Here is a 22,445-nt window from a genome sequence, read left to right as displayed (position 1 = left end):
AGATATATATGCTTAGACATAAGATGCCAACTAAAATTATATTTGAAATGTGAAACAAAAGAAAATATTAATTGGCTAAGGAGATCCATTTTATTACACTGACAATTACATGTCATTCTACTTTTTTTTTTCTTTTTCACTCCACAAAAATGCATCATGAATACATTTACATGTGATAAAGGAAAAGATAATGTGAATTGCAATAATGTAGCCAGTTGAATTGTGCTCCTATCAAAAGTGAAAAAATAACATCCTTAATCCCACATTGAGTCCACTTAATGAGAAAGCTGGCAGGTAGACATTTCTTGTTTAAAGCCCTAAAGATTTTGCCAGTATGACATTTTGGAATATATACTAACTATTCAACTTACAAAATAATTGAAAATGGGGAATCTGTCAAAATGGGGGTTTCTAGAGATTTAAAATAAAAAGAAAGGTATGGGCTTTTTAGTATACTATTTCGTGTTATCTGCTATGCTAGCTAATCAAAGATATGATTATCCTTTCATTTGCATAGCCTCAAAGACTATTTAATATTTCAAAGTCAATTTGATAGGTTGATAATAGTCTGTGGCATGTTTGGGCCCCGTATGGATATCATATCATAACAGGACACTAGTGAAGTGGTCTTTTTTAGATCCTGACATGTCATTTGGGGAGGTGACACTCTCATCCATCTGTCCTGATGGCATAATGCCCAATCCTGGGTCAGCTGAAGTACTTCTCTGGAGTTTAAATAATGACTTTTCTTGCTTTTCAATTTTTCAAGTGATTTAAGTGTTCACAAATTTGACAACCATCCACTTCAAAAAATTCAAATATTCTGAAAATAAGTACAGGGAACGTTGTGTCAACGAGTATGTGTTCTTTAAATGTCATGAAGTAGCTAGTGGAAGTGAGTTCAACAGTGAATGTTCCACAGTCTCTTTCTATTGCTGGTATTGTTGTTGTTGAAATTATAGAAAAAAAAATAGCAGTAATGGCAATGTGAGGGTGGATCTTATTACCTATGCACCTTCCCCTAAGTCAATGGAATGGAACACCCAATTCAGGAGATGTTACTTGGCAGTCTTTTAGCACAGCTCCTTAAACAGTAAGAAGCATCTCAGACATGTAGGCAGCACTGTCCTTATGACATTCAAGAAAGCCACTTGTTTTGAAATTACGGGGGGAAAAAGTCACTTTACATATTGTTAGGTGGGAAGTTTTGGTGGGGAAAGGTTCAGTGAAGAGAAACAAAAGCAATATATTTTTTCCAAATCCCTGAATATTTAAAAATGCACTAAAATTTTAGATTTCCATGTAAGTTGGTATGCTTTGTCTGACATGTTTAGTCATTTTCCTAAGCAATCAACATAATTTTCCCCATAAACTGCGTATTTTTTTAAGATTTTATTTTTTCATGAGAGAGAGACAGAGAGAGAGAGGCAGAGACAGAGGCAGAGGGCGAAGCAGGCTCCAAGCAGGGACCTCCATGTGGGACTCAATCCCGGGTCTCCAGGATCAGGCCCTGGGATGAAGGTGGCGCTAAACCCCTGAGCCACCTGAGCTGCCCATAAACTGTGTATTTTTAATGCAGCATGAATTATTCCAATATATTTGGATACCATTGTTTACTACAAGCCAATGCATTATTATTTTATTGATAGTATGGCCTTCTATTCCTTAATGAATGAACTTGGCGTTTTTCTACTCAGTACTGCCCAACAGTGCCCAAGGAGTCTGTAATGACACTCCTATGGCCAATGGCACCAGAAAAAGGCAGACCCTCTGTGCTGAAATGGATGAACTTGTTGCCCTATTCATCAGGAAGTGGTGGGAAATCATCATTAATTTTAGTTCATATGTTTTTACTTCTACTTTAAGCCCCTTCATGACACCTCTTGAGATTATATGAATTATTATATCAGCAGGTATGAGGTACTGAAGCATGCAATTTCATGCAGGGAGAAATCAAGCAGTTGAACCATTAAAATTAATGCAAATAGCCTGTTTCTATTTAAGAAAGAAAAGGGGGAGGGTAATGTTGAGGAAGAATTATACGTAGTATAACAGAATTGTCCAAAAGCTACACTTAAAATTTTGTATTGTTTTAATTGAAAGTAATTATATTTTTGTAATAGTAATTTTCTTCCTATGAGTATTAATTCATTATAAATTAGCTATAAAAAGATCAGTTCAAATGTCTAAATTTACTTTTATTTCCATTTACTATAAACACAAGATTTGTTTTCAACCTGTTTTCCAGCAAGCCAACAGGAATTTTTGAAATCTATTTTTTTTATACTTATGATCCTGTGCTTTATGTAAGCCACACCCGCCAGAGTGAAATACATTGTGTTCCTTGAAGCATAACTCATCTCCTCTTGAAGCAAGGTCTTCAATGAGGATGCCTGCTACAATGTGACCTAACGCATAGTCAGAAAAGGCTTCCCTGTACCTAGGTCACCTGGGTGGCTCAGTGGTTCAGCATCTGCCTTCAGCTCAGGGTGTGATCCCAGGATCTGGGATCAAGTCCCACATCGGGCTCCCTGCAAGGAGCCTGCTTCTCCCTCTGCGTACGTCTCTGCCTCTCTTTCTCTCAATTTGTGTCTCTCATGAATAAATAAATAAATATTTTAAAAAATACTAAAGCTTTAGGTTCTGTCTTTGGCAATTGGGGAGAAGTACTATATTTAGCACAAAACATATTAAATCATCTTTTGTATCACAGACTCTTCTCACAGAACATAATAATCTTTTGTACAGTCTCACATAGCCTAGAATTCTTTGATTCTTTCTACATCCCTCAATCTCCTCCTTACTTATTAACATATAACATGAAAATGTCCAAACTGTGTATTTCCAATGTAAGCTGCTTGTATGTATAGTTTGGTTAGGTGGATCTCATCCTTTATGTGGGTTCTAGTTTAGCCACGTCTCCCTCCAGCAATCTACCACCTTTCTGATTTTCAGTATCTTCATATTAAAAGAAGGAAATAGCCCCTGTTCTTTCCTTAAAATATATAAAGAAAACCACTTTATAAATTTTTAACATATTTTAAGTTTAAAGAATCATGGTAAATATCCTATAACATAGACAAAAATTCTATCATATTTCGGGATCCCTGGGTGGCTCGCTGGTTTAGCACCTGCCTTCGGCCCAGGGTGTGATCCTGGAGACCTTGGATCAAGACCCACATCAGGTTCCCCACATGGAGCCTGCTTCTCCCTCTGCCTGTGTCTCTGCGTCTCTCTCTCTTTCTCTGCCTGTCATGAATAAACAAAATCTTTTAAAAAAATTCTATAGTATTTCAATCATATGATTGACTTTTATCAACCTCTGATTATAGAACCCAAAATCACTAAGACTTTTTTCAAATGCTTATTTTTCACATTTGTAATCATTTTGGTTGTGACTTAGAGAATTCTTACTAGATAAATGAATCACCTAGTATTATGGAGAGTTTCAAAATACATAGCATCCGGATTGACTCTGACACTGAAACAACACAAGGAGAATGGCTGATGATAATGCCTTTTCCTACCATGAGCAGCAGCTGATGTTATTGCTTGCTGCTTGCTTTCCACTGCAAAATAATTATCTGGAGCAGATAAGATCACAAACTGGTTAATATCACAAGCCTGCCCCTGCTGCTAATATGATCTTATCAGTTACTGACTGATCACTTTCTAGGGAAGAGTATCAGCTTGTGCTCCCCTCAAACTTAAAAAAAAAAAAATGATCCTAGGTGTAAAGCAAATACTATACACTACAATAGTACAATGAGCTTTTACGTTTTCTTTTATTCTTTGTTAAATATTTTGCTCACAGAGCTTGTGTTTACCTCGTGGGACTGTTGCCAAAGGCAGAGGTTCAATTCCATGTGCTGAAATATATCATCATGTTTTGGCATAATTGCATTTCTAATGGGCTCTCAGAGAAAGGAATGCATAAGTGCCAATTACAGCATGGTACAAATAAAGCATTATTATGTGCTCTGGAACAATCTGCATAATGGCAATATAGTCATATTATATTATGTTCAGTTATTTCTATTTCCTCTGTCTGAATCTCTCTGTCAACAAATGATTTTTTAAAGAATGCCCCAAATGTGATTTGAATGCTATAAAGATAATTTCTTTGTCAATGAAGTATGTATAATAATGTATATAGGATTATATAAGTATATGTATAATTGTGCATACATATATAGAGAGAGAGAGAAAGAGAGAGATCAGAGATACATATATAAACATCCTATACAGATATAGGTATTTTTCCCCACACACAGATACAGGTATAGTTGTATATTTCAAATATCTCTCTGATTATAGTATTTTGATTTTCTAAACTACTGTATTACGCATGGGAAGATAACTACACATAGCCAGTTCCAGACTGCTTGATATGTGATATGAAAAAGCGATAGAAAACAAACACCTGGACAGCAAAACTCTACCATAATAATTCAAAAAGAAATGTAAAAATTGAACATAAGTACTGAAATGCCATATAGATTGTTCCTAATGTTTGAAGGAAAACCTAATTTATTGTTGAAATAAATATTATGCTATAGGTGAAAAAATATATTACTTATTTTCTTCAAGTCAAAACGCCTTTAAGGATTATAGGCTATTGAAAGTGTTATGGTGAATCAAGAAGATGCTCCTGCTAATGCCAAACATTGAACACCTGCAAAACATTTTCTGATCTTGATCTACATGACAAGTTACAAAGAATATTTTTCACTTCAGATTTTACCAAGTTAGAACCTATTTGACAATATGGCAGCACCACTCAGGAAAGGACCTTATTGGTTTGGGCATCTAGTTAAAAGTGAGACAAACCATAATATGTTTGTGCTAAAATGACCGCTGTTCTTAGAGTGTTGCCCTTGAGCAACAAATTTAAATCTGTCAGTGGGGAATAGATTGTTTTTTCAGGGTAACAGGCTATTGATTTGGGGAGAAAATTGCTTAATAAAACTTTATTTCAAAATATGTATACTTTCGCAAACAGATTTATATGGAAGGTGTTTAATAATTATAAATATTAAATATTTAAACAATATTAAATGTAAAACATAACAGGGAAGAATAAATACTTGTTTCATTAAGAAAGCCCAAATGGTATATTGTGAGGAAAATATATACAGTAAAGATCGTAAAAATGTCAGATAATCCTTAGAAGAAAAATGGGATGGCAGTCTGGAGAAGAGGGAAGGATTGGAAATGAGAGATATCATCTTACATACTATGGGGTGTGTAATGAAGATTTTCCTTGAGTTAAGAACTTTTGAATTCTTTAATTGAAATTTTCTAGTAGATAAAGAAAAAAGTAATTATATGCTACATCCATCAGCAGACAAAAATATTGTTTTAGAAAAGTTTTCATGTTCTAACAGTGTCTCTTCACTTAACAAAAGTTTTAATAGCATCTTATTTTGTTCTAAAAGCAATAAACCACTTCCTGTGGAAAAAAAATTATATGCTTGTTCAGTGGCTTAAAAAGTCAATCATCTTACTGCTGGATTAGCAAACATTAGAGGTCATCGAAAGCTCCAAATGTTAAACTCAAAATGTATTAATGACTTGAATATAAGACCTGAAACTGTAAGATTTCTAGAAGAAAACATAGAAGGCAAGTCCTTGACATCAATCTTGGAAATGATTTTTAGATTTGACAACTAAAAGCAAATATAAACTACTGAGACTACATTGAACTAAAAATACTTCTGCACAGAAAAGGAAACTATCAACAAAATGAAAAGGCAAATAGTTAAATGGATGAAGACATTTGCAAATCATATATCTGGTAAGGAGTTAATATACAAAATACATAAAGAACTCCCACAACTTGATAACAAACTAAAAGAATCTGATTTAAAAATGATCAGAGGATCTATACAGATATTTTCCAAATAACACATACAAATGGCCAACAGGTGATGGAAAGGTGCTCATCATCACTAATCATCAGGGAAATGCAAATTGAAACCACAATGATATATTACTTCAGTTTTTTTGAATGGCTATTATCAAAAAGACAAGAGATAGTATGTGTTAGAGAAAATTTGGAGAAAAGGAAACCATTCCCTTGGTAGGAATGTACATTGGGGCAGCCACTATAGACAGTACTATGTAAGTTCCTCAAAAAACTAAAAGTAGAACTATCATGTGATTCATCAATTCTGGGTATTTATCTGAAGAAAATGAAAACATTAACTCAAAAAAGTCACCTGCACTTCTATGTTTAGTGCAACCTTATTTACAATATCCATGATACAGAAGCAACCCAGTGTCCATCCATAGATGAATGAATAAATTTCACACACACACACACACACACAGAGACAGACACACACAACACACACACACACACACACAAATATTAGTCATAAAAAAAATAAGAGCTTGCCATTTGCAACAGCATGGATGGACCTACAAGATATATACTAAGTGAAATGAGTCAGAAAAGACAAATGATTGAAGATGTGTGATTGAAATATGATTTCAATAAAATGTAGAATTTAAGAACAAGACAAATAAGCAAATGAAAAAAATAGACAAACATAAAACCCAAATTCTTAAACACAAAGAACATGGATGGATTTTTTTTATAAGATGTCTTTTATTTATTCATGAGAGACACAGAAAGAGGCAGAGACATAGGCAGAGGGAGAAGAAGGCTCCTGCAGGAATCTGATGTGGAGCTCCATCACAGGATCCCAGGATCATGACACAAGCCAAAGGCAGACACTCAACCATCAAGTCACCCAGGTGCCCCACATGGATGGATCTTGAAGGGATTATGCTAAATGAAGTCAGAGAAAGACATAATCTCTCTTACATGTGGAATCAAATAACAACAACAAAAACCGAACTCAAATACGGAGAACCAGAGATATGGAACTCAACTAAAGTTGAGTAGAGTAGGAATTGCTAGAGTAGGAGAATAATTGAGGGAAATGAATGAAGGTGGTCAAAAGATACGAACTTTTTTTTTCTTTACCCCTAATTTTCACCGTGTATTAACTAAAGACAAGGATATTCTTATATTTAACCACAGTACAATTATCAAAATATGGAAATTAACACCAATTAACATTAGCTACAGACCTTATTAGAAGTGTACCATTTGTCCCACTAGATCTTTTACAGCAAAAAAAAAAAAAAAAAAAATATTTTTTCTTGGTCCAGAATCCAATCCAGGATAACATGTAGTCGTATCTCTGAAGTTTTCCTTAATCTGGAATAGTATTTCAGTCTTTGTTTTTCATGACGTAGACTTTTAAAGAATAAAGGCCTGTTATTTTGTAGACTGTCCCTCAACTTGGGTTTGACTACTATCTCTTTGTTATATTTACATTATGCATTTTTTGAAGAAATCCTCAAGCATGATGTTTTCTCTTCCTCAGTGAATCTAATCAGGAAACATACAATATTTTTCCTATAACTGATAATACTCAAAAGGACATTTTTGAGACAAATAGGGAAAACTGAAAACATAAGATATTAAGAAGTTATTGCTAATTTTGTTAGATGTCATAATGGTATGTGTTTATGTTTTTTAATAATGGCATCGATCTGTTAGTGATATGTGCATTGCAGAAGACAAGAGGCTTGATGTCCAGTTATAGGGAGTTTGGTTACTTTACGCAGGAAGCAGTAATAATAATAGAGTCAGATCTTGACTTTTCTGAAATTGTTTCCAATTTGTACATTCTCCAGGTCTTTGACCATTTTTTCTTTCTTTTGGTCACTACTTCTACAGTTTACATAAATAGTGTAATATACATACATATAAAATATACACACATATACAAACTTATAAAATAACTAAATCCTGGGGTTTTAATGTATACAGTATGATGACTGTAGTTAATGACACTATATTGTATATTTCAAAGTTGCTAAAATTCTCATCACAAGAAAAAAAAACTACAACTATAGTCAGTGATGAATGTTAACTAAACTTATTGGGGTGATCATGTCACAACACATACATATATCATCAAATCATTATTTTGTACACCTGAAACTAATATGATGTTATGTCACTTACACCTCAATAAAAAAGCTACAAGTGAAATTTAGTGTTCATGATCACTGAAAACCTTTGTCGAATCTACTAGATTTTATGTGGTTTCATTACATCGCACTTAATTGATCATATTTTATAATTGCATGTATATAAACGATATTTGGGTACCCATGTAGTAGTTGTATGTTAGAAATTTCAAGCAAATGTGTTGTCAGTGGAGAGTTTTCATAATTGTATACACATTTAGAAGCTATATGTGTAACAATATATTACTTTAATGTCAATGAGAAAATTCAATCAAATACGTTGTTGGTAAAAAGAATAATTTTTTCCTCTACAGGTGACTGTTCCTTCTAGCTTTAACTAAGTACTTCTTGTAAAAGGAAATGCCTTTAATTTCGGCTACTAAGAACCAGAGAGTATCATACCATTTTGCATATTTCTTTTGATACTAATAATGAATTGTAAAATATCATTAACGTGAAACTGCTGTGGGTTTTCCGTGAATGCTATTATGTCAAAGCGTTATTTGTGCACTTTCCCCAAAGAAGACAATCCATCTTGTTAGTTCTTTAACCATATTGTGAAAGCAGAACTATATTCTGTGCATTCTTAGTTGACATTAAAATGATCTGTTAGTTGTGCCTAGCAGAATGTCATCCTTTCTGCATTATATATTTAGATTAACTCACCCAACAACTTCAGACCAACAGTGTGTTCCTGCCTACCCATCTGTCTGTAAGAGTGAAAACTAAGAGGTGGGTTTACTAATTTGTTAAAATATCTTCTCCACATGTCTTAAACTATGAATAAAAAAGCTGTATTTCACAAATGACTGTGTTCCTTTTAACGGTATATTTGAAGCTCTTAGGTCCTAAAAATATGACCCAGTTAGAGTTAGTATCAGAATATGTAAAAGAAGATTATGACCATCCACATATCAAATATAGTTAATTATTTAATCTGTTTACTTGTCTCCAGTCTCTCTATACTTAAATTTATATAAACATATAATTTTCAAGTAATTTCTCTGTCAAAAATTTGCATGGGTTTCTTATTTCATTCATCTAATAAGCATGACCTCTTTGAATTTACTCTCAAGACCTCTATAATATGGTCTTCCTGTGTAAACTGCTCCCTCGAGTTGGCTCTCTTCATACTTTGATCCTTTTTACATACTGTACTCATTAACCACTTTTAATGGGTTTCATTGTGGCTGACGTTTTTTTTTTATTCCTTCCTTTTGTTCATAATATTTTTATTTCTAAATACCCACTCTCAATATTCTATTAGCTTTTTCTGCTTTCTTCACTCAAAGAGTCTTTCTTCTGTCTCTAAAAGTTGATCAATTCAACAGTTAGTCTCTGTCAGCAAATTGATAATATATCAATAGCAATACTTTCTCTCTTTATTCCAAAAATCTAGTAATGGAAGATTATTGCTATTAAAAAATCCCATTTTAAAAAAGATACCATAAGGAGAACGAAAACAGATGACAAATAGGACAAGCATGTTAAGTATTATGAATTGAAAGAACTCTTACCGGCATAAAAATAATAGCATCTAACAAGGAAATATTAAAGAAAATGTATTAATAATTCACAGAATTAGAATCTTTAAGTAAATGTGCTTATGTTTTCCATCATGAAATACAAAATAATACTTAAAAATGAATGCCATTTAAGTTTTTCAACAAGAAATCCTTGTCTTTCTCCAGTTATAAGGAACAGTGAGGAGAAATGGACATTGTGATATATTGCTGGTACAAATAGAAATGGGAAGCAAGTTTTACACAGAAGTAAAAACTTTAAAATATTTATATGGCTGTGGTAACAATGCCACAATTGTACCTTTTCCCTAGAGAAATAATGAAAATAATTTGAAAGTTTACATACATGAAAAATCACCATAACATAATTTGTGTTACTAAAAATTCAGTCTACAGCTATAGGTGGATAGTTAAAATGAAGCTAGAATATTTACTTGTAGGGATACTGAATAGTTATTGAAATCATACTGAAATGATGATAAATGTAGCCATATAACCCAACTTAACTGATGCAGCTAATATCAAATATGCTTTTAAATAATTAATTATTTATTTATTCATGAGACACACTGAGAGAGAGGCAGAGACATAGGCAGAGGGAGAAGCAGGTTCCCCGTGGGGAGCCTGAGGCAGGACTTGATTCCAGGACCCCGGGATCATGCCCTGAGCCAGAGGCAGACACTCAACCCCTGAGTGACTTGGGTGCCCCTAATATCAAGGACTCTTTTCAATTATTTCATGTAATTACACACTTATTAACACATTTTCTATTATTATTTCTACTATTTAAGAATACATTCATGGATAATGATTTGTTCTATATCTTCTAGTCTAGATTTAGGATCCAGGATGTCCTTCTTTATTACAACTTCCCACTGTCCATGTGTGGTTTGTGTGTTCTGTCCTCATTATTGATCTGTATCTTTCAATTCACTCTTTCTTTTTTTTTTATTATCCAAGTTCAGATCTGCATTATCTTTCCTCTGAGTCCCTTTTTTGTACTTCTTGCTCTTCTCCCTATCTCCAGACTTATTCAATTAAAATTCACACTTCAATGGCCTGCCTAGAAGATCTATGCATAATGTAAATCAGATTGTATCACTTTCCTTAAAATTTAGTTTTAGGATAAAATCTAAGTTCCTTGACCTTCCATGACAACTTTCATCTCCTGTCTCCCCATGTCGCTCTGTTTAAGCTTCATTAATACACATTGCCCACCGTTCCTCCATTCTGTGCTATAATGCTACTTTTGCTTATTAAAATTATTTTCTCTATTTCATTCTAAAACATGTTTTATTTTCTCAAACTTATATTTTTAGATTGAACTTACAAATATATATTTAGTAATGTCAACCTGACCTCATCCAAACTTCTCTCTGTGATAATATTTTTGCTAATTTGATCAATGATGATATGTCAAAGAAAAACTGAGGACCACTATTCCTTCTAAGTTGTCAATATCCTGTCAACTTTAATAAATGAAGGTAAATGGCCATATATCTGAGGCTGTGACTGGGATCCAAACATGATTTTATAAAAAAACTAACTGACCTAAGTTTTAACCTTTGATGTCTTTAAGGAAAAAGGGCACAAAAGAATCTATTCATTAAATCAGGGAAAAAATAAAATCTTTCCAAAATATTATGTAAAATGATTAACTAACAACAAATAGTTAAGACTACTGTCATATATACTAAAAAAAGGAAAATCTCAGTGTCAAAGAGATATCTGTACCTCACCTCCATTTTTACTGCAGCATTGTTAACAATAGCCGAGGATGGAAACAACCTAAGTGTTCACTGAAGGATAAATGGATTTATTTATATGTATATTCAATATTATATGTATATGTATTATATGTATATACAATAGAATATTATATGTCTATACAATAGAATATTATATGTATATACAATAGAATATTGGTCAGCTATGAAAAAGAATGAAATCTTACTATATTTGAGAATATGGTTGGATGTAAAGGGTATTATGTTAAGTGAACTAGGTCAGACCAAGAAAGAAATACTGTACAGTTTCACATATATGTGGTATATGTGGTCAAAAGATACAAACTTCCAGCTGTAAGAGAATTATCTTATGGGGACATAATACACAGAATGATGACTATAGTTAACAGTGCTGCATCCAATCTTTGAAAACTGATAAGAAAGTAGAACTTAAAAGTTTTCATCACAAGAAAAAATGCAATTATGTGAAGTAATATGAGGCAATGAATGTTGACTAGACTTATTGAGGTGATTACTTCACAATATACGCATATAAGAAATCATCATGTTGTACCTAAAACTAATGCAGTACGTGTCAATTGTATATCAGTAAAACTGTAAAAAAGAAAAAAAAAAGACCGTCGCCTAGTATTCTAAAACTATAAATGTAAAATTTAGATGATTTAAGACTGAAAAAGATATGCTGGATTTTGGGCTCTTCTAAAATCTATACTACAATAATATTTATATCGTGGCAGGTCCTAAATTAAAACAGAGTTAAACTAACTGGTATTTTTAAAAATATAAAAACTAATATCCAAAATTAAAATTATTTTCGATCTGTTAAGATCTACATCACCTGTATCAGAGTTCAGGAAACTGTGACCCAAAGGTCAGATGCTTTTTTTTTTTTTCTTTTCTTTTCTTTCTTTCTTTTTTTTTTTTTTTATAAACAAAGTTTGTAAGAGCACAGCCAGACCCATTCTTTTACTTATTGTCTTTGGCCACTTCTTCACTACAAGGGCTGAACTGTTGAGTATTTATTTACAAGAGAGCTTGGATGACACTCAAAGCCTATTTACAGCTTCTTTACAAAATTGTGTGCCGACCCCTGACCAGCTTATATGTTTTGTTCAAATCTGACTCCACTTCAAAACAACATGAAGGAATCAGGATTCACTCATTCTCCATAAGTTTCCTACAGTTTCTATACTCCATCTATCAGTGTCATTTATTGATTCATAAACAGTTTACAGATTTTTCGGGGGTGAGAAGAGGGTTTTTTTTAGCTGTTTCCTTTATTCATTTTTTTGTTTTTATTTCCATGAGTCATACACATTCCAAAGGAAAAATTTTAAAAAATTAAATTTAAATTATTAAAATTTTAAATTATTAAATTATTAAAAATTTAATTTTAAATTATTGGTTCTAAGTATATAGAACTCACTGATTTTGGTTTTTAACTATTTTTAATTAAATTTGTTATTTCTTTTCTTTTCAAAGCTTTATTTAAATTCTAATTAGTTAACATATAGTGTAATATTATTTTAAGAGTAGAATTTGTGATTCACCACTTACATATAATACTCAGTGTTCATCGCAAGTGCCCTCCTTAATGACCATCCCCCTTTTAGCCCATTCTCCACCCATCTCCCCTCCGTGGAGATTAAACAAGTTTGATCTACACATTGTATAATCTCTCAGTATATATCTCACTACTATCCTATCTATGACAACTGATTATTCAGCTTTGGACCTAAATTAACCCTCTCATCTGATGAATAAGAAAGCTTCAGTACTTTGGGAAGATAATTTTTCCAAGTTAGACAACACATTAAACATGTTTTTACATACTACCTCCAGTTTATTTGAATCTAAGTATCTCACTGGTAACACTTAGTATGACACTATGAGATAAAAACTGTTTTTTTTTTAAAGCTTATATATTATTTTATGTGAAAAAAGGAAAGGAAGGGTCTACCAGTTACAAAATCCAAGCCAGAGATAATTCCACAGCATAAGAAGCCTCACTTATTTTCAATTCTGTCTTTAATTAATATTAAAGCAGCTTTAACATATTGCAGCTTTATAAAGCTTCTAACCACAGGGGCTAGGCAATCATTTATTTAATATGTTTTCCAAATAGAATGTTTGCTCTATGATGTCAGGGAATGTGTCTCATTCACCCAGAATCTAACAGCACGCAGCGGGCACTCAGAACACCACCTGTTAAATGAATGGACTGATGTTAGGTAACCAGATCCTCCCTACAACATTGTGAGGTGCTAACGTTCCCAATTCCCAAAGAACGTGGGGAAGACCAGAAATATCCCATGACTTATCCTAGAGCACACAGCTTTGATAAAGAGACAGGATTTAAAAACAAGAAACAACAACAAAAAACTATATCCTCTGTAACACACGTGTCTCTTTGTTTATAGGGTATTTCCTTTCTTTAGAAAAACACAGAAACTGGAATTGGTTGACTTAGGGAAATATTTTTATATGAAGAATTCAGTGAATGGGAAGAAATAATTAGAACATATTTTTTAAATGTTCTTATTGTTTTTAATCTGTATAGCCCAAGACCCAAAAATAAAACTGGGCTTAAACTGGAGATAATTCAAGTAGGCATAGTAAATTTTTTTCTTAATCTTTCATTATCTTCATGACTGGGACTCAGCGCAGATATCATCTGCTTACTTTTGCATTTTAATTATCACCACATGCTAACTGCATTAACTACCATAAAAACAGGATGCGTAGCCAAGAGTTGGAATGTAGTTACTCCACCCACAGAGAAGCAACGTAGACTCGTAAAAGATTGTCCAGTGGCTCTTCTTAACAACGTGTATAAGGGAGGATGCAGAAACGTTTTCAAAATCACTATATGTAAAACGTTTTGAGTATGGATATTATATCTAAGATTCATTGATGATTTTATTTTATTTTTTTAGATTTTTATTTATTTTATTTGAGAGAGAGAAATAGCAGGAATGAGAGGAGAGGCAGAGAGAAAGGAGGAATCAGACACCCCACTGAGCAGGAAACCTGATGTGGAACTCCATCCCAGAACCCCGGGATCATGACCTAAGCCTATGGCAGACGTTCAACCAACTGAGCCCCCCAGGTACCCCAAAGATTCATTGATGATTTTCTTTGATTATATCTCGTATATAATTTCAATGTTTTTAAAGGCTTGAATATCACTATAGCCATAAAATATGGCCCCAATATGTATCATACATGGAAGAAGATTTTTTCCACCAAAGAATTTGATTATTTCAATAAATGCAGAGTTAATTAAGATGAAAGACGTGAGAGGCAATGTTGAGTTTAAAAATTCAGCTCTTTTTTTATCCTTAAATATTTTATTCTTTTTTTTTTTTTTCAAAATGGACAATGTGCAATCATTCGGTTTATTTTGCCGAGAACATTGTGCTAAATTTTATTACAAAAATTGTGATAAATATTTAGAAGTAAAGAATTATATATTAAGAAAATATTTTTTAAATATGTAAATATGACCATTTGCTCACATACCTGATCTTACTCTCCAGTCCCTACATAGGTTATACTAATATCATGTGGCCCAAGCTTTGACTATAAATCACAATACTAGAATAGATTACCCGGCACGGCCCAAGGTCACCAAGTAAGCAAAACAGTCCTGTTGAGGAGGACATTCTATAGGCTACCAGGATTCCCTTCCAGGAGCTGGAGGCAAAGGGCCAAACCTTTCCTTGGCCAAGGTCAATCTTTTACTGCATATTGCCTTTCTCCTCTGGATCAAATTATTTCTGTGCTTTGGGATCATTCCCATCAGCATACTAATATGTCATAGAAGGTAAATAAATATCAAATTAAAAAGCAGCGACAGCAGTAATGCAAATTCTCTTGTGATCCATGTCCTTCCTCAGATACTACGTCATTTCTTTATTATATTTTTTATGTAAAACATTTTGAATTCTCCAGTCAGGGTGTGTTCTATCACTAGCAATCTCCAGGGCATCGGTAGAAAGTTTTTTCAGTTCAGAATCAATGTAATACCACACTGACTATATTGAAGCCAAGTCATTGTCAGACAATAACTCCAATGTGCTTCAGAGAATCCAGAGCTCCTTTGATTCACCCTGGGCATAGTTACTAGAGTCAGCAATATCAGGCAGTCTGTTGAAGTGTTGGCAGCTAAAAATATATGTGGAGGATATTTACACTAGCAATCAATTCTTTTTATTTGATGCAAGTTCTGTTTTCTAGTTTATTCTGTTCTTTCATGCAGGTTTATTCCATTCGATGTTGTAAGTATTTATCTTATAAATAGCTGGGTATGCAATTTTCTTTTAAATTAGTTTTTAATTTGTAGCTGTTTCTCAGTATTTTTCAAGATCCGTGAGAAGATTTTCATACCTTCCCATCACTGTTTTATGAATTTCAGAAAGTTAACAGAGTTAATGATTAGTACAGCTCCAGATTAATTTTGAAAAATCAAATCTCCAGACTAGAAGAAGAATCACAATACGAAAAGTAATAGCATAGTACAGCAAGCTAATTTCCTGTTGCTGTTACAGATTCACTCACTAAAAATATCAGGACAATCTTATTTTATAATTTTAACACAATAGTGAAGAGCTGTTGTAATAGAGCAAGTATTTATGATAATTAGGTTTTGCTGAATAATGTGGTTCTTCAAAGATGATAGTTGTGGATATTGATTTTCCAAATGGACTGAGTCATTGATTGAATGCAATTTGAAGAGGAACCGAATTAGTCTCTTGAATTTACCTGGGGCTGCTACCAGTGGAATACATTATCCCAGGAATCCCATAGCTGTGTTTCACAGGTCAAGGACTCCCCCTGTCTTTTAGTTCACTTGTGGAATCATTTCTTAGTTAATAATGTTTACCCATAAAACCATAGGTGACTACAAGGGGTTGTTCAATGATTGATTTTTTTTTCTTTGCTTAGATAAACAAATTCCAGAATAGAATTAAGAAGGCTAAGCTTTTTGATTCATACAACAAAATGAGGAAGTAGGATGTTGATTACATTTTACAAATATAAGCTATTATTGGGACATAAGATAGAGATTATTCCTGCAGAGATCACTGGCATAACAGTAAAACAAACAAATAATCCTCAGGGAGCAGACTATGGAAAACACCTTCACGTGAAAAGCAGTAGATTATTCTTTAATTCCTCTTCAGCAAAAAAGCACTTATCCACTGGGACTAGTGCAAATGTAGGCAAGTTAGTGAACTATTGTATTTCTAAGACTTTGAATATATATATTTTTTTGTATTTTAGTCTTTCTGAAATTGGAATATCAAGCATTCGGTGTGCATACTTAATATGATACGTTTAAATTCTGTGAGTAAATTGATCATCTATTTACAATAAATAGGAAAAATCTTAAACTCTATAGATATATCATGCATTTAGTGTTTTTATTGTGACCTATTTATAATATACAGAAAAAGTCAAGGAATAAGATGTCAACTACTAATACTTTGTTTTACTTGCATCTAACAAAAATGACAAAAAAAATTAAATTTTCTCTCTGATATGTGTACCAGAGAGATTTCAAGCTTTTTTTCCCCTCCATCTATTAGGAAAGACCAAAAATCTCCAGTTTTACAGACATAATTCAAGTACATATTTTTATATTATTTCATGACTATAAGCCTACAAATGCTTGCTATAAACATACTACATACATTTTGAATAACAAATTGATTCTAATATGCTTTTATATACATAATATCTGTGAAATTATAGTCAATGGGATCTTATGACAATAAATGGCAACATTTTGTTTTCTTGTGGTAAATAATATGATGTTATTTTATCTTCTCCATTTTCAATATGCCTTATTATTTTATTTCTATTTTTTTACCTTTATGAAACCATTCATTTATTTTAAGCAATATGTCTTTTTTTCTCTGTAATAGATACTATATTTTGTTTTACTTTATAATTCATATGGTGAAGTTTCAATCATTACATGACCACAAAATTTTCATATTTATTTACACTTCTTAACACAATAGGCACACGCATGTACATTTATATAAACACAGAATTTTTTTAACCTAGGGATACGTACTTTTTTCAGTTTTGAATGGTTCTAAAATATTAGGTAATCAAATACCATTCCTGCGCCAAATCTTTCATTTCAGTATTTCACACCTGCTGTATGTTTGACCAAATCATTTTATTACCTCTTTCACTTATTTACTCATTATTTCTCAATATAGTGTTTTTGAGTCTATTTTCCATTTTGAAAATGTTTTACACTGTCCACGAAAGGATTTATGCTGTCGACTGAGCCTCATTTTTATTTCAATATCTATTAATTTATTTCCAGCATTTAGAATGGACATTTTTATTAAAGTTATGCCAAATCTTTCATTTTCTTTCTTATGGTTCTGACTTATAGTTACCTACTCATTTTCACTATTCCATCTTTCCTTAATACTATCTTAATTACACATAGTTTCTATTATTTACGTGGCTATGCTGTTTATTATGGGATTTTGACATACGACAGTAGTATAAGTACAACTTAGCTGTGTTCCTAAACATACTAGAACTTTGCATAGCCTGTTGTATTATTGTCATCATGCATTTTGATTCTAAATATATTACATCATCATCAACATAATGTGTGATGTAATGTAGTCAACATCATGGCCCATGTATTACCCTTTCATCGCTTTGTGTCCCTTCTTGTATTTCTGAGTTCCTTTGTGGTATCATCTCTTCTGCCTGAAAAATGCCCATTGGGTTTCAAATAAAATATTTTAGTGCAACTATTCTGTATGTTTATTTTATATTTTTTGCATATTTATTGTATTAAAAATTTAAACCTTTCTATCTGGTATAGAATTCTACATTGGCAGTCACTGTCTTCTAATAGTAAGGCGGTCAGTTGTCTTCTGGCTGGCATTGTTTTATAAAGCTTGCAGCCAGTATTGCTAGGGCTTTCTAAAGGAAACGTGTATCTTCCTCTAGCTGCTTTTAATATTTTCTCTTCCTATTTGGTCTACATCCATTTAACTATAATAAGCCTGGTTGTGCTTCCTACGTGCCTTTTCTTCTTTGGGATTCATAGAATGTCTTTAGTCACTGACTGATGACTCACCAGTTTGGGGAACTTTCATTAATTGTGCTTGCAGTATTGCTTCTTCCTCCTTATTATGCCTGTCCTCTCTCTCTGGAGCTCCATTTGCAGATATGTAAGAACTTTCCCTGTGTACCAAATGGGAATATCTTCATCATGGACTCCTGACAACTCTTCATGCCCACACTAAACACAAAAGGAAAGCTCAAGCACAGTCTGACCTATGTTTGGACAGAATACCATGTGATCATTCACCTGGAAGTCTAATGAGGAGCTACCACAAGGCTATTTCTCAACTGTTGATTGATTTTCAGAAGGTTCCTTAATTTGTAGGAGGCTGCCACACGGCAGTTAACCATCTGCTCTCATGGTTCCAGGGAGGTATTGTTTTTTTTAATTTTGTACCCTTTTTTTTTTTTAAATTTCTTTTTATTGGAGTTCAACTTGCCAACATATAGCATAACACCCAGTGTTCATCTCATCAAGTGCCCCCCTCAGGGCCCTTCACCCAGTCACCCCAAACCCCCGCCCACTTCCCTTTCCACCACCCCTTGTTCGTTTCCCAGAGTTAGGAGTCTCTCGTGTTCTGTCTCCCTCTCTGATATTTCCCACTCATTTTCTCTCCTTTCCCTTTGTTCCCTTTCACTATTTTTTATATTCCCCCAATGAATGAGACCATATAATGTTTGTCCTTCTCTGATTGACTTATTTGAGTGTAAGTGGAGACTATGAAGTTACTTCCCTGAAGGTTAGAATCTATCCTCTGTGCCATCTGTCATCTGGCTTCCCCACTTTGATCATTTTATGAAACAGGGTACAAGAGGTGCTGATAATATGCTGATCTTGCCTATGCTATCCATCGAACTAATAAACTATATAAATACACGTGGGCTCACTGTTTCCTCTGTGGCCAAATCTATGGAATTGTGACAAAACAACCTAGCAGTTAAGCAGTCACTCTTGCTTAGAGACCGCTTGACTGCTTGGCATTTCCTTTGTTTCTTATGCTCTGTTCTACATTTTTAAAAATTATTTTTTCTACTCTGCTTTTATTTTGTCTTCCTGGCCAACTTGGCAATCTTGTGCTATATGAAATCTACTGTTAAACACATCAAATTCTTATTTTAGATAACATATTTGTTTTCATTTCTATAATAAACTTGATTATTTTTCCAATCTAATCCTTGTTGGACCTTATCCATCTCATTCTCTATTTTGTCCAACTTTTCTTGGTTTTATTGAACATATTAATTAGAGGTATTTTAAATTATTTGTCTTATAACCCTGCCATTTGGATCATCCATGGTCAGTTTCTACTATGAGTTGTATTCCAAGTATTCAGTCATATATTTGTTTCTTTTTTCTTTTGCAATGTTTAGTAATATCAATTGCAATAGCAGACATTTGCCTAAAAATGTACATGTTCCCTATCATATTTAGCACTATAGATAGGGATATTCTAGTCTCTGCTATGTGTGTATGTGTAAAATTTACATATGTATATGACTTGAAACATCAATTAGTTTTATTACTTTCTCATATTATCATATTTATTTATTTATGATATTATGAGATGATAATAAATCGTATTATCATGTGATATCATATTAGTAGATTTGTTTTGTTTTGTTATTTTAGATTTATTTATTTATTTATTCATGAGAGAGAGAGAGGCAGAGACACAGGCAGAGGGAGAAGCAGGCTCCATGCAGGGAGCCGGATGTGGGACTCGATCCCAGGTCTCCAGGATCACGCCCTGGGTTGAAGGTGGCGCTAAACTGCTGAGCCACCCAGGTTGCCCATATTAGTAGATATATTGTTAATTTGACTCCATTTGCTTACCCTCACACCCAGTCCAGACACACATGTTATAATGATGTTTTCTGATTCCTTCCTTTCAGCAATATTAGCTTATCACTTCAGTTACATAGCCAGTGGTAGGTGTGGCTTGGTTCTTATCTACCACAGTATGTCCTTGTGTCTTTTTTTTTCCCACTTTACAAAGTCATAATTCCCAGACATCTAGTTAATGAGGAGATGCTTCTTTTACTTTTTCATGTGAGAGAGAAGACTTAATTTCACCTTAGTAATTGGATTTCAGGGATGAGCCGCATGCTCCAACGTCACCAATACTTCACTACTGCCAAACTAAAGTAGAGTTCATTTCCACTCTCCAGTTCGATTGAGGTTTTGTTTTTCAGTGGACACTGAGGTTGCATCCATTTGGATAATCTCTTGAAAATTTGATTTCAACATGGTATCTATTTTTAAAAAAAAGACATTTTAAAGGGAAGTCTAATATGCCACTTTAACCTGATGTCCCTTAATTTTTATTTAATTTGAAACTTACATATTAAAAATGTATATGTGGAGATATTTCAATAATACCTTAAACTTAATACTTAAAATTTCTTTTGCATATTTTATAGTGAATGAACAAATAAGATTGCAAAATTCTATCAATAATTAATAATTAGACATTACTCTTATATAAACTTCTACTTGGCTGAAAAATCATAGTGTGAAAATAAATACAGCAAATACCCAGCCAGCATTCACAGACGTGTAAGTATATTTTAAATAAGTTATAAGGCTGTCTTTTCTGAATGGATAGATATCTAATCCTTTTGTTTAGTTCCAGTGTGCTGTGATAGAGAATAAATAATTTGGATATTATCTATGCAAACATCTATTTGTAATCAAGTTGTTTTAGTTAATTCAGGTGCTTTATTCTTCTACTAACATATGTGTTGTGACTTATTAAACAGAAATAAAACCTATTGTTTAATCTATTAGAATTTATATCCTAAATCTGTTTTGAGTTTGATATATTTTACATATTTCCTTTTACCTCAATATCCTTACTAATACTGTAGAATGGTTACTTTTGATTTGATTTTTTTACCTCAAACTCATCTCTATTTTAACTTTCACTTGAAGAGATCAAAACAGTTTATTTATTTATTTATTTAAATTCAAGTTAGTTAACATATCTGTACTATTGGTTTCTAGAGAGTTTAGTGATTCATCACTTACATATAACACACAGTGATCTCCGAACAAATACCCTCCTTAATGCCTATCACCTATTTAGCCCATCCCCCTACATACCTCTCCTCCAGTAATTCTCAGTTTGTTAGTTATGAGTCCCTTATGTTTTGCCTCCTCTCTGTTTTTATATTATTTTATTTTTCTTTCCCTTCCCCGATGTTCATCTGTTTCTTAAATTCTATATGTGACTGAAATCTTATGGTATTTGTCTTTCCCTGACTTATTTCACTTTGTGTAATACACTCCAGTTCCATGCACATTGTTGCAAATGGCAAGATTTCATTCTTTTTTGATGGCTGAGTTAGTTTACTCTGTGTGTGTGTGTATACACCACCTCTTCTGATCAATGTCTGATGATATTGGACATTGACAGACATATTTCAATTTAGCTATCAACAATAATTAAATTTCCATAATTGCTATGAATATTGCAGTGCATGTGCCCCTGTGAATCAACATTTTTGTATCCTTTGGATAAATACTTAGTAGTGAAATTGCCGGGTCTTAAGTAGTTCTATTTTTAACTTTTTGAGGAACTTCCATAATATTTTCCAGAGTGGCTGCTCCAGTTTGCATTCCTACCAACAATGTAACAGGGTTCCTATTTCTCTGCATACTCACCAACATCTGTTGTTTCCGGAGTTGTTAATTTTAGCCATTCTGACAGGTGTGAGGCGGTATCTCACTGTGGTTTTGATTTGTATTTTCCTGATGAGGAGTGATGTTGAGCATTTTTTCATTGTGTCTCTTAGCTATTTGTATGTCTTCTTTGAAGAAATGTCTATTGATGTCCCTGCCTATTTCTTAAATGGATTACTTACTTTTGGGGTGTTGATTTTGACACGTTATTTATAGAATTTGGATACTAGCCCTTTACCAGACATGACATTTACAAATATCTTTTCTCATTCCATCAGTTGCCTTTTACTTGTGTTGATCATTTCCTTCACTGTACAGAAGCTTTTTATC

General features: G+C 33.1%; 1 long non-coding RNA gene across 7 annotated transcripts in view; it reads left to right on the top strand.

Moving 5' to 3' along the window:
• Positions 1 to 13,474: 13,474 nt before the first annotated feature.
• The window catches only part of LOC140611662 (uncharacterized), an 89,573-nt gene continuing 80,602 nt past the window's right edge, over positions 13,475 to 22,445 (top strand). For 3 of the 7 annotated variants that reach the window (XR_012012773.1, XR_012012767.1, XR_012012771.1), the window contains exons 1-4: positions 13,475 to 13,554; positions 14,260 to 14,432; positions 16,610 to 16,672; positions 20,855 to 20,990. This is a non-coding gene — a long non-coding RNA (uncharacterized lncRNA). The remainder of the gene's footprint in view (positions 13,555 to 14,259; positions 14,433 to 16,609; positions 16,673 to 20,854; positions 20,991 to 22,445) is intronic. The other 4 variants (XR_012012772.1, XR_012012769.1, XR_012012768.1 and 1 more) reach the window with 2 other exon arrangements.

This window comes from Canis lupus, chromosome 20, assembly GCF_048164855.1.
Source record: "Canis lupus baileyi chromosome 20, mCanLup2.hap1, whole genome shotgun sequence".
In the NCBI taxonomy this organism is placed as follows: domain Eukaryota; kingdom Metazoa; phylum Chordata; class Mammalia; order Carnivora; family Canidae; genus Canis; species Canis lupus.
The sequence above is the reverse complement of the archived record's forward strand: the minus strand, read 5'-3'. Positions and strand labels throughout refer to the sequence as shown.